This window comes from Pipistrellus hanaki (genome assembly GCF_964339955.1).
Source record: "Pipistrellus hanaki genome assembly, chromosome: 15".
Classification (NCBI taxonomy): Eukaryota; Metazoa; Chordata; class Mammalia; order Chiroptera; family Vespertilionidae; genus Pipistrellus; species Pipistrellus hanaki.
The window spans coordinates 9,281,469-9,294,275 of record NC_140517.1 but is presented as its reverse complement, the minus strand read 5'-3'; the positions used below and the strand labels follow the sequence as shown (position 1 = coordinate 9,294,275).

General features: G+C 40.0%; 1 long non-coding RNA gene across 1 annotated transcript in view; it reads right to left on the bottom strand.

Annotated features, from left to right (window-relative positions):
* The window catches only part of LOC311610193, a 55,625-nt gene extending 50,561 nt beyond the window's left edge, over positions 1-5,064 (bottom strand). Inside the window, exon 1 of the long non-coding RNA XR_014792914.1 lies at positions 4,824-5,064. This is a non-coding gene — a long non-coding RNA (uncharacterized lncRNA). The remainder of the gene's footprint in view (positions 1-4,823) is intronic.
* Between the last annotated feature and the right edge of the window lie 7,743 nt (positions 5,065-12,807).

Genomic DNA, 12,807 nt, shown 5'->3' with positions numbered 1-12,807 from the left:
AACTTCCCCTTCTACTGGCTTGGTGGCCCCCAACTTTTTCCCTTGCTAGGCTGGTCATCCCTTACTAATCCCCCTGCCAGCCTGGTTGCCCCAAGCAGCCTGCTTGTTCAGTCATATGGTCATATCTCACTATTCCTGCTGCCAGTCTGGTCACCACACGCAGCCTGCTGTTCAATTGTTTAGTTGTCTCTCACTAACCCCCCTGCTGGCCTGGTCACCCCACATAGCCTGCTTGTTCAGTCCTAACCCCCCTGCTGGCCTGATCATAGGCAGCCATACTGTCAGGGCATGATTGTCAATTTGCATATTGCCTCTTTATTATATAGGATGAAAGTTTATGACAACCACACTGTATTATGGTGTAAAAGCATCTGCTAGGCATCCTCATAGTCTTAGTCCACAAAATCTCACAATGCTCTCTTATACTAATTGCAATGTTGTCTTTCCTTAATTCTCCCCTGGAACTGTTCTTGATGGAGGTTGGAAATGGTCTTCTGAGAGTCTCTCTCAATGGATATGATGTTCCTTTCTGATAGCTGACATTCCTGCTGTGTGCTGCAATGTGCATGGATATTGATCCTCATCTATTTCTTGAAACCATCTACCACTCTTGACATTTGGTTAGTCTGCATCCTCTGACTCCTTTCCCCTTTCCCTGAATGTTATTTCTCTGTCTCATTATTGCATTCTGTCTCCTCAGCCCTTCCTGTGAATGGTATTTCCTACCATTCTATCTGTGGAACACTGCTTGGAACATACTCTTGCCCCTCCCCTGTTCCCTAGGGTAAGGTTAGCAAATGCCAATGCCCATCTTTGTAGAGTTTTAGAATCTCATCTCCAACATATTGTTGGACATCTCCACCTAGATGGGCATAGCATCTCAAGCCCAGCATGAAAAAGGTGAAGTTTGTTAACAGAGTAGTCTCTGGCATCAGACTGTCTAGCCACGTATCCCAACTCAGCACTTATTATAGACATGACCTTTAGCAAATTTCTTAACCTCCCTGCATTTCAGTTTCCTTATCTCTAAAAAGTTGTGAGGACTAAGTGGAACAGCATATAAAAAAGAATTTAGCACAGTAAATGGCACATCCTAATCCTGAAATAAAACTTAGCTATATTTAACCTTAACCATATTCCTCTGAACCTGTTAAATCTCCTATTTTACGAATCACTGACTTCTCACATTTGCTTCCCTCTGTAACAATCAATCATTCAATTCTATTCATTTTAAATTTAAAAATGTTTTCAATTCTGTTCTCTTTTCTGTATCACTTTAACACTGTCCTAGTTCATGTCTTTTTATGGTTGCATCTGTCCTATCTATCTGTCTGTCTGTCTGTCTCTATCTATCTATCTATCTATCTATCTATCTATCTCTATCTCTCATCTCTCTTTCTCTAAATGTGGCTTATGCTAAACAGGGGGGTTAAGGACTGAGGATTAAATGGAATGAAGAAAGGAGAGAGAGAGAGAGAGAGAGAGAGAGAGAGAGAGAGAGAGAGAGAGAGAGAGAGAGAAAGAGAAATAACCTTGAAAAGTCTAGGACATGTTCTTATCAAAGTTTATGATATTGGATAGATGTAGAAAAAAAAATCTATTCATAAGCACACCTGGACATGGTGCCAGTACTTAATGAGGCTGGCCAGCCAATGCTAATTGAATACATCCATAGAACCATACTGTTGATATGATTGTTAAAACAACCTTTCTTCCTCTAGGGCTGTTTAATAAAAAGGCAGTGTTTTTATGTACATCCGAAATGTTGCTTTATTGAGGAACTTAAAAGCAAGTTAATAATAGCATTCTTGGGGTTTAGGTGAGAAGCCTGCAATAATGGCATATTTGAAAAGAAAAATTACATAGTAAACCCAGTCACATGCTGGCGGTGATTTTACAGATCAGATTTGAAATTCTAAGCAATCCAGTGTAGGCAGTGCTCAAGGTTACAATATCTAGTCAAGTTTAATAAACACAAGGAAACATTCCAAGCAGATAATACCTTCAATACGTTAACTATTTTGGGGCTTCTTTCTTCTGTTTTCCTGATACATGCACAAGTCAGAAATAAATAACATTCTTTTCAAGATTAGGAAGGTTTAAAAATCATACCTAAAAAATGGGTTGAAAAACAAAATTACTAATTTTCTTATAGGTTATTTATTTCCTAAAATGGAAATTAGAAACTATGCTGACATTTTATAGCCAAATTACTTATGTGTTTACAAAGAGGATACATGAAATCAGAGTTGTTTTAGTTGCCTTACATTTTAATGTACAAGTTAATGTGATGTTGCTTTACATTTTAAGAAATGCAGAATTAAGGATGGGTATGGTCAGGTTTTACATTTTATTCTTCTCTTATTTATTTTTAAAATTTGTTATTGACTCTATTGGGGTGATATTGGTTAATAAAATTATATGTTTCAAGAGTACTGGTATTGCTCAGTGGTTGAGCATCCACCTGTGAACCAGGAAGTTACGGTTCAATTCTAGATCAGGGCACATGCCCGGGTTGTGGGCTGGATTCCCAGTTCGGCACATACAGGAGGACAGCCAATCAATGATTCTCACTCATCAGTGTTGTTTCTCTCTCTTCCTCCCTCTCCCTTCCTCTCTGAAATCAATACAACAACAACAAGCAAACAAAAAACAACCCTACAATTAATAAGCAATAAAATGAAGATTGTTGGCTATGCATTTAACATATAGAAATCAATTACTTTCCCATGTGCCAGCAATGAACAGTTAAAGTTTGAAATAAAAACACAAAACCACTTATATCAGCATCCTACCAAATGAAATATTTATGTATAAATTTAACAAAATATGTTTAATATTTCTATGAGGAAACCTATGAAACTCAAATGAAAAAAGTCAAAGGAGAACTAACTAAATGAAGAGATATTCCATGTGTATGAAGATGATTCAACATTGTCAAGATGTCATTTATGACCAACATGATATATAGATTCAATGCAATCTCAACCAAAGTCCCAACACATAATTATTAAACTAACTCTAAGGTTTAAAGGGAGAAGTAAAAGACCCCAAATAGCCAGTGCAATACTGAAGAAGGACTGACATTACTCAACTTTAAGACTTGCTGTAAAGCCACAGAAAGCAAGAGTGTGGTCTTGGTAAAAGAAAACACATATAATCCTAGTAGATTAGTGGCCCGGAAGCGAGAGCTCAGAAATAGACTTACATGAATCTAGCCAGCTGATCTTTGACAAAGGAGTAAAGGTAACACATTGAAGGAAAGACAAATGGCGCTGATGCAACTAGACATCCACAAACACAAAAAAAGAATCTAGACATAGCTTATAACCTGAATTAGTCAGCTAGGGCTGCCATGACTGAATTAAGCAGACTGGGGTGCTCCAAGTTCAAGATCAAGGTGCTGGCAAATTTAAAGTCTTTGGACAAAGGCTTTGTTCTCTTGTTGTCATACAAAGAATCAGGTCAGGAATACCAATTTTCCATGAAATAAACTCTTACTAAACAGGGTTAACCGTATTCTAAATGAAAACTATTCATCAAAGAGGTCTGCAGTTGCTTAGAAATGAACAGAAGTATTAAGAAATGGTTAGTTCTGTTGCACAGACTTGAAAATAAACTTATGTTTTAACAAGTTGTGGCTGGCTGTCCATAACTGACTAAGTGATAAGTTGTAAAAGTTATTGCATCTCACAATTCGATACTTTGCACACTTTGTTTTCGTCTTTTACATTAAATTGTATCTTTGGTGATACTATAGGCAACTGATATGATTTTTTTTTCACAGAGCTGATTGGGAAGCATCCACCCTTTTAAGACAGAAACATGTTAAAAAAATAAATAAATAAATAAAAAGCATCACTTCTGTTTCTCAAATAGCAGGAAAACACACCAAACTCTTTAGGTTCAAACAAGAAGCACTCGTTGAACTTGTGAAGATAATTTTCTTGCAGTGACTGATTTAGCAGTGTCAAGGATAATATGGGTTTTATGGCCACAAGAAGGCTGTAATCTAATTTTGCAGAAATTCTTATCTCATTGGCACTGTGTTATCACTTTCAATCTTAGCATTTTCATTCGAATTAGCTTAGAAAAATTCAATGGGCTGCTTCCCTGACAGCTCAGCACTCAGACTGGCCTTCTGCACTAAATTTTCTGGTGCTAACATTGTGTTTTAAATCTTCTTATCATTACTCTCAACAGTCAATTAAGGAGTTATTTTTGCAGACTATAACAGGCTGGAAGTGCCGGGGATAATTTTTTTCCACAGAGAAAGAACGATGCCTTGGAACAATAGACATTGTAAACTTAATTAGAATGGCATGACTGGCTCCATGATGGATTCCAGGAAGGGACATTTTTCAAATATCTAGATCTTTGAAGAAAAAACAACAACACACACACATACATTTTCTTGCTCTCTATTGCATATGCCACATGGCCAAGAAGGCTACAAATGACACTGATTTCCCCCAAATCCTGCAAAGGATGAGTGTACTTTTGAGGTCTGAAATGCCTTTAACACAATGGAAACCAACGGACGGTTGTTAGTTGGCTGTTTGGCGTAGTCACAGAGTGTGGTCTAGTCAGTACATTGTGCACCCTCCTCCCCTTGCAAAGCCATGATTAACATTTGCAAACACTTCCAACTGCTATGAGAAGAAATCCGTGGCCCTCAGACCCTGTCATTCCTGATTCCACACCACCTACTTTTCAGACCAAACCACACTGGCAGTGGATTAGAAAAGGAAGGGAGGAACCAGGCTGTGTTCTAGGAAGCCCATTACATTTTTAAGCCTCCTGCCTTTTCCCAGGGGACTCACCCTCAGGTTGTCTTTCCTCCTGGCTCTGGTGATTCAGGTAATGTGCCGCCCGCCAGCACACAGTTCTTGTAATCAGCCTGTGAGCACCTGCCGGGATGTTTCTGTGAAATGGTCCTTGGCCTTTTGTGTCCGGCCTGCTCACTGCACAATTCCTGGAAATCAAAGGACCATCAGTGCTGATTCTACACCTCAAGGTCCTATTCATACATAGACATACACCATTGACAAGCCTTAGCCAAAAGAGCATGGCATCCCCAAGGCTGCTACACACCCCCCTGATGAATGAGGTCAGTTATCTGTAGAAAATGCTGTAAAGGACACACTGACTCAACTCTAGGGAAAGGCTTTCTTTCACACCTCCATGAGGAATGGGACAAGAGGAGAGGGATTGTCAGTGCAGAATGTAAAAGAAAGTGCTTACTATATGCAAAATGGGAACATTCTTCCTCCTCCAGGTAAGACAAGACCATCTCTATGAAAACGGAGAGATGAGTACACAAGCTTCTGCAGTTGAAAAGTCAACTAACTGCCATTACACTGCTTGCTGGTAAAGCACATTGTACATTAGGTCACGTACCACTTCTTGTCCATCGGCACATATGCAATGTCACAAGTACTTCTGTAATGTTTTATGTACATGTGTCTCTTCCTCTAGTCTGTAAGTCTCAGATGGACAAGGATGATACCTATTATTTTTCTAAAATTGTATCCTGAGTACATATCTCGATGTTGAATGAATGAATAAATACATTTATATACCCGTTGTTTATTATTTGGAAGAATTACCATAATTAGATAACTTATGGATCCCAAACTTAAATTTAAGACCTCCTGGCAGTTATAATTCTCATGTTTAGTTAATACTATTGGATGTTCTATTTGTCAGTGTTTTTGGAGCCTGGTTAATGAGAGACAGTCCCCCAGAGTCTGATTATATTTGAGTGCACTGCTAAGATGGGGTTTTGCCAAATTCAGGGTAAGAAATTGACATTGGATTTACACTGACTTCACCAAAATCCCTCTCTTGGGCCTGTCTTAGTGGCCACCTTGTCCCAGATGGTTTTTATATCCTTCCTTCTTCTAAAGGAAACAACATGAATACGATCTACCTTTCAGAATGATAGTCAGTACTATTCAAATCACATGCATACATCTATGCATACACCCCCCTTGGATTTCTCATGGTGAAACTAAAATTAAATATACAGTACTTTCAATTCTTCCTTCTGTAAGTGAATCAATACTGAATTTTATCCGGTATTCTTATATAAACCAATAAGGAGAAATACTTTCCCACATTGACAGTACATACTTTAGTAGATATACCAGTATAAGAGGTTGCTAGTAAAATAAAGCTATTGCAAAGCATAATGTGAAATGTCTCAAAGAACACACCTACACACACTACACACATAAACACATACAAATAAATGTATTTAGATTTAGTTAAATATAAAAGATGCAAACCAAAGAATTTGAGTTTTCCTTTCCTTTCTTGTCAAATCCCATTTCAGATTCAGGTGGACTAACATTAACTCCATGCCTGCTATGGATTTGGCTCTAAGACAAACCAACTGTACAGATACTTCACCAAGGTGGCCACAGAGGCCAGAGAAATTTTGTGGTGAAGGCCAGAAAATAAGTGGAAGAGACAAGATTTGAAACCAAGAACTTCTTAAGTTTGGTGATGCAATCTCTTAATTTCCTTATCTGTGAGTTGATATTAGTATCTATTCCATTGACATTACTGAGTTTGAAGGCTTAAGCGATAGTTAATAAATTCACCCAAAGCACTTAGAACTGTGCCCAACATGCTAAACAACTAGAAGCTGTTCATTTATTTTTATAGCCCCCATATAATAAATTTATTATTTTCTATGCAGAGCTCTATTAGGAATTTACAAACGACTAGGAGAGTGTGTGCATGAGGCTTAGTGTAAGCCTGTTCATCTTCCTTTAATTTTATAAAGTATTTCAGTCTCTATCCTGAACCCAAATCCTCCTTGGACTAGGTTTGACATTATGTTTTCATTTGAGCTTTGGATGCTTAATCGTATTACTTCCTGTTTTCCTAAAACTGGAGTGAATAAGCTACTTACAAGAGCATAAGCCGAATCTGCTCAAAGCTGTTTAGCTGTATTTACTCTCTTCTTTGGTGGATCCTGCTTTGTAAAAATTTCAGGGTAGAATTACTAAGTCCACAAATAGGGTCCTCATCAGGGCAAGGTTTTGCTGGGCCACCCTACTCAGAGTCACTCAACTTGACTTGTCTTCTCTAAGTGTCAGTCAGACACACACAGACACAGACACACAGGGACAGCTATCAGTGTGTTATTCCGGCTTAGTGCTTTGTCATTATTTTTGTTAATATTTGCAAGGAGAGAAAAGGGCAAAATTGTTGCCCCCGTTTTATAGATAAGATGCCTTAGATGGAAAGGAGTTAACTTATTTGTGCAAAAGCATAGAGCTGGTTAGTGAAAGAGACTGGACTGAAATCCAGAACTTGTTGCTGTGAGATTCTCCCTCCCCCTAACTGGTGGGCAGAGTTATGACATTACTGGCATCTGCCACAGAGACATCCCCAGGACATTGAACCACCAATCAGCGCGTGCCAAAGTGCCCTGGAGCCCACCCCTTTCTGTTCCACCCTGGGTCCAACCCTTTCCTGTTCCTCCCTTCAAAAAGACCCCCCAGACCCACCACGTGTTGCTTCTTTCCATCACCATCTATGGAGGCAGCCCGGCTGGGTCCTTTCTCCCCTCCCCACTCCTTCAATTCTGACTTCTCTACCTCCGTAATGGTCCCGCTCATTACTGGGGAATAAATTTTACTTTAACATGTCTTGGTGGTCCGTTTTCTGCTCCTCAAACCTTACAGTTGCATGAAAAATTCATCCTCTGGCCAGTGCTCACACTGCCCCATGCTTCAACAGGTTCCTGTGCAGCCCAAGTGCCCCAAAGCCTCATGGAGTTCAAGCATGGGTTACCTGCTCTCAAAGAAGGCCTTGGGCTTGGTCCAGGTGGTAAATCCAGGTTCAGGGTAAATCACACAGTTCTGGAGGTGGAGTGTGATGGTGGGCTGTGCCCAATGAATGCGTAGTGACCTTGAAAGCTGTGCTGAAGGCCTGGGCCTTCCCTGCAGGATTTCTCAGCCATCCACCACACAACACCCAAGTTCTTTATTACAGAGGCATTACTGCCAGTGGAGTGTTCTCTGTTTCTAAAGAAACCAAGCTAATGTAAGCTCTGTGTCTTGCAGATTGCTCATTCAGTAAGCCATTGTTCTCCTGGGAGTTTGCAACCCTGAGACAATGGTTTCTCTGCTGATCAGATGCATTTGGCATTTTGCAGACAGGCGAGTTGATTTGCTTATAAAACAGCTAAAGTAATTAGCTGTTTACCTGGCAGGTTGGCCATTTTTATTATTATACTAATGACCATAAGTGAATAAATTCAGGCTTTGTTGAAAGAAAAGGACTGGGCTCCTAGGCCTGGCTTTGGTCATTGATTTTTTTTCCTGGGCCTGACAGTCTTAAACTAAGCCCATCTATCTACGCTGAAGGGGCACTGGCCTGGTTTCCCTTGGCAGAATCAGGCAAACAAGGATTTGATTCCTCTGCCATCTGTAACTGTGATTTGGGGCAAGTTTCTCCAACTCTGTGAAAGCCAATTTCCTAATGTCTAAAATGGATCAGATGGCGATTAAATCATGGACAGTTCTGCTGGTCACATGAAACAATGCATATGAAATAAATATGAGCCTTGGGAGGCGTGGCTCGGTTGCCTGTGCACTGAAAGGTTCCTGGTTTGATCCCAGGTCAGAGTACAAGCCAGGGTTTTATGCTCCACCCCACATAGGGGGCATGCAGGAGGCAGCCTATTAATGCTTTGCTCACTCTCACATCAATGTCTCTCTCTCTCTCTCTCTCTCTCTCTCTCTCTCTCCCTTCCTCTCTCTCTTAAAATCAATACTACAAACATTTTTTTAAAAACAAAAAAATTGACATGAGTTTCTCAAGCAATCTCCATACCTTCCACATTTCAATTGCAAGCACTTGAACATGAGCATTCATGTTTGAGACTCATCTATAGCATGTGAAAAATATTTATATGGTTCCTGAAGATTAAATAGATAAGTTAGCAGTGTCTAACACACAGTAAGTACTTGCTTATTGTTATTTGAGTAGGTTTATATAGTACTTGGGGGGAAATCAACCATCGATTCATGCTGATGCTGACAATGATAATAACAGGGTTTATGATAAAATATTCCCTTGGTTTGTCCATGAACTTTTCCACAGACTGTTTCAGGGAATGTTACGTAACTGCTCTTTCCTCCTCCCCACATTAAATTATCCTGCTGCAGCAACCGCAGGATGGTTTTCATGTTCTCTCTCCTCAAATCTGTTTGAACACTAATCCAAACTTCCTCCTTCCAGGAGAACTGGGCTAGTAATTCCTCCTCTCTGACTGGTGGGTAGTACAGCTGATTCTTAATGTTCATAATTGCCTTGTCTTTTGCTCTGCTGCAAATGCAGAAATGTCTTGTGCTCATCTCCTAACAGGATTTAAAAAAAATAAATTAAATGCAGTGTTCGACAACACTGTCGATTTCATTCCCAGTCTCCACTAATGCCTATAATCATTAGCCTACTTGAACAAAGAAGGAGACTGTTTATAAAGTCCCTACTGTGTGCCCAGCCCTTTGCCAGGGTCTCTGTGAATGTGTTTGCATTACTCCTTCAACAGGTCTGAGATGTGCAAGCCTCATCCCCTCTATTGATTATGTTCCCGTGTCAACTTCTCAGACTCTAAGTTCACCCCAGTGGCTGCCGGGCGCCGCTCCCTCTCTGAAGATGATTTGACAGAGAAGAGACAATGTAATCACGCCCACGACAACTGAAAAGAACCGAATGGCACTTTGTATGGGAGGACACGGACGACTGTCTGTTCAACACTGACAGGGGAACATTCTACCTAAAATAAATCACAAGTCACCACCCCCTCCCCACTGTGTCATCCGGAGTGAGAAAGACAGACTACCCTCTGCCATTCCAGCACCAAGGTGGATGTCACAGAAGGGCGCGAGGATCGTCACACTTTCCCTATGGGGGCTTCCGAACAGGTGCTTGTTAGCCATGAAGCCTGACAGCTTTCATCCAGGCAAATGAGAGTCAGTGGGAAGCACTGTAATGATTTAAAATGGGACTTTGCATGCCTGGCTGGTGTGGCTCAGCAGTTGACCATTGACCTATGAACTAGGAGGTCATAGGTCCATTCCTGGCCTGGGCTTGACCTTCAGTAAGAAGCATGCAGGCGGAAGCTGATTGGTGGTTCTCTCTCATCATTAATGTTTCTATTTCTCTCTCCCCCTCTTTTCCTCTCTCTGAAATCAATAAAAATGTATTTTGAAAATAAATAAATAAATAAATAAATAAATAAATAAATAAAGTGTGACTTGCAGAATCCAGGAACCTGAATATGAATTTGGTCTTTGCCTTTTACTCTATAATGTCATCTTGGACAAGCTACTTCACAAATGTGTGCCCTCCCTTCCACATCTGAAAAATACTGAGAATTCTAGTCATCTGGTCCGGGATGAGCATGGAGTGCACAAAAACACAGGTACACAGCATCCCACACGCAGTGTTTCTTATCCATAGTAGCTGAGTAGGCCTATGTTATTTTTCAAAATTAAACTCTATTTTGACTCCTCTGCCCCTTGTCACTGAACATGACTTATGACTCCCTTTCCAATGACCTTTCTCTCTCTCTTGTTAAAATGGAAGCAATGTACAGGATGGTTCATATCTGAACATCATATTATTTCTTTTCAAGAACATTTTTATTCAATGTATTGGGTGACGCTGGTTAATAAAAGCATACAGGTTGTGGGTGTACAATTCTCTAACATTTCTAAATGTCAGTCAGTGATATTCTCTCAGGAGAAAAGATCTTTCCAAACACTCCCAAAAGAACATTATTTGAAAGCAAAAACAAGGGAAAGATGAACTCAGAGTTTTGAGGAGATATTTCTGATGATTAAAACTTGTCTTCTCTCTTTATGTAGTTCTGGGTGAGCTTTGCACACAGCCAGGCTTTTGTGTGAGCAGGAGACCGCTCTCTCTGATTAGCTGTGGTGCACAAGGTTCACACACACTTTTTTTTTTTTTTTTTTAAATCCTCACCAGAGGACATGTTTCTTATTGATTTTTACAGAGAAAGGAAGAGGGGGAGGGGGAAGAGAGAGAGAAACATTGATTGATTGGTTGCCTCCAGCACACACCCTGACCAGGACTGACCCTACAACCTAGTTATGTGCCCTGACTGGGAACTGAACTTGCAACATTTTGGTGAATGGGACAATGTTCCAACCAACTGAGCCACCGGCCAGGGCTCACATACTTCTTACTTTTTATTTTTAAGAAGGGGTTATCTGAGCATTTATGAAAACACTGCAGATATATGTTAAGCATGTGTACTACTTCACTGAAGACAACTTTTGGCATGGGTTGTATTTTCACTTGGTCCTGCACAGTTATTCGGGGGCATGTGCTGAACTCTAATAGCCGAGCTGGGTGGAGGGGCATGCCTGTCCCAAAGGCTGCAGTGCGTGACAAGTCCCATCATGGAGGGGGCTCTAAATAATTGCTAAGTGAAAAGGTAGCATTTTGTCCTCTTAAGAAGGAGAAATGATGTAATTATTATTTTAAAAAAATCTTTATTGTTGTATTATATAGGTTCTTTTTTCCCTCCCATTAACCTCTTCCAGCCTACTCTTATTCCCCCCTCACCCAGGCCCTCACCACGCCATTATCTGTGTCCACGGGTCATGCATATATGCATACAAACTCATTGGTTGATCTCTTCCCACCCACCCACTCCTGCCTTCCCTCTGAGGTTCAACAGTCTGTTCACGCTTCTGTGATTCTCGGTCTATTTGTGATCATCAGTTTCCCATTTTTGAAATTTCAGTATCATAAAATATATACCGTAACACAAAAATAGAGTAAAAAGGACAATGTCATGTGAGACACATGTCATGCCATACACATTATTTGTGTAGGTCCAAATAATTAAATGGAAACATCTGTAAGGCATCCACAGTAGGTCTCATTAAAAAAAATTTCTGAAATTGAAATGAGTCTCACTATCATGTGTCATTTTAATATGGCTATATTTTAAGTGGCTATAAAATCAATGGTGTATCTTACAATAAAAGCTTCCTTAGATTTTAGTAAAATGTAACTGAAATCAGTAAATGCTTATTATTTTGGCTATCTAAAATATAAATAAAATCAACTGCTTTTCTGTAAAGAGCAGTAATTTATTAGATGATAAAAACAGAGAAGTTAAATCTCATTTTCAGTAATGACGACAAAGTACTTTTACAGTAAGTGTAACACAGAACATTTGAGATCTGTATTTGTGAGTAAAACATATAAAAGAAGGCTGCATAGCCCTAACCGGTTTGGCTCAATGGATAGAGTGTCGGCCTGAGGACTAAAGGGTCCCAGGTTCGATTCTGGTCAAGGGCATGTACCTTGGCTGTGGGCACATCCCCAGTAGGAGGTGTGCAGGAGGCAGCTGATCTATATTTCTCTCTCATCTGATGTTTCTATCTCTCCCCCCTCCTCTCTATAAAAAAAATCAATAATATATATATATATATATATATATATATATATATATATATTAAAGATACATAAGCCCTCACCTGTTTGGCTCAACAGATAGAGTGTTGGCTTGCAGACTGAATGGTATCAGGTTCAATTCCAGTCTAGGGTACATGCCCTGGTTGTGGGATCGCTCCCCAGTGCGAGGCGTACAGGAGGCAGTCTATCAACGATTCTCTCTCATCATTGATGTTTCTAGATCTCTCTCCCTCTCCCTTCCACTCTGAAATCAATAAAAATATATTTAAAAGAAAGCTGCATAAATGAGAAATGTTTCTGAATGAGAAAACTGAACAATATAAAGACTGC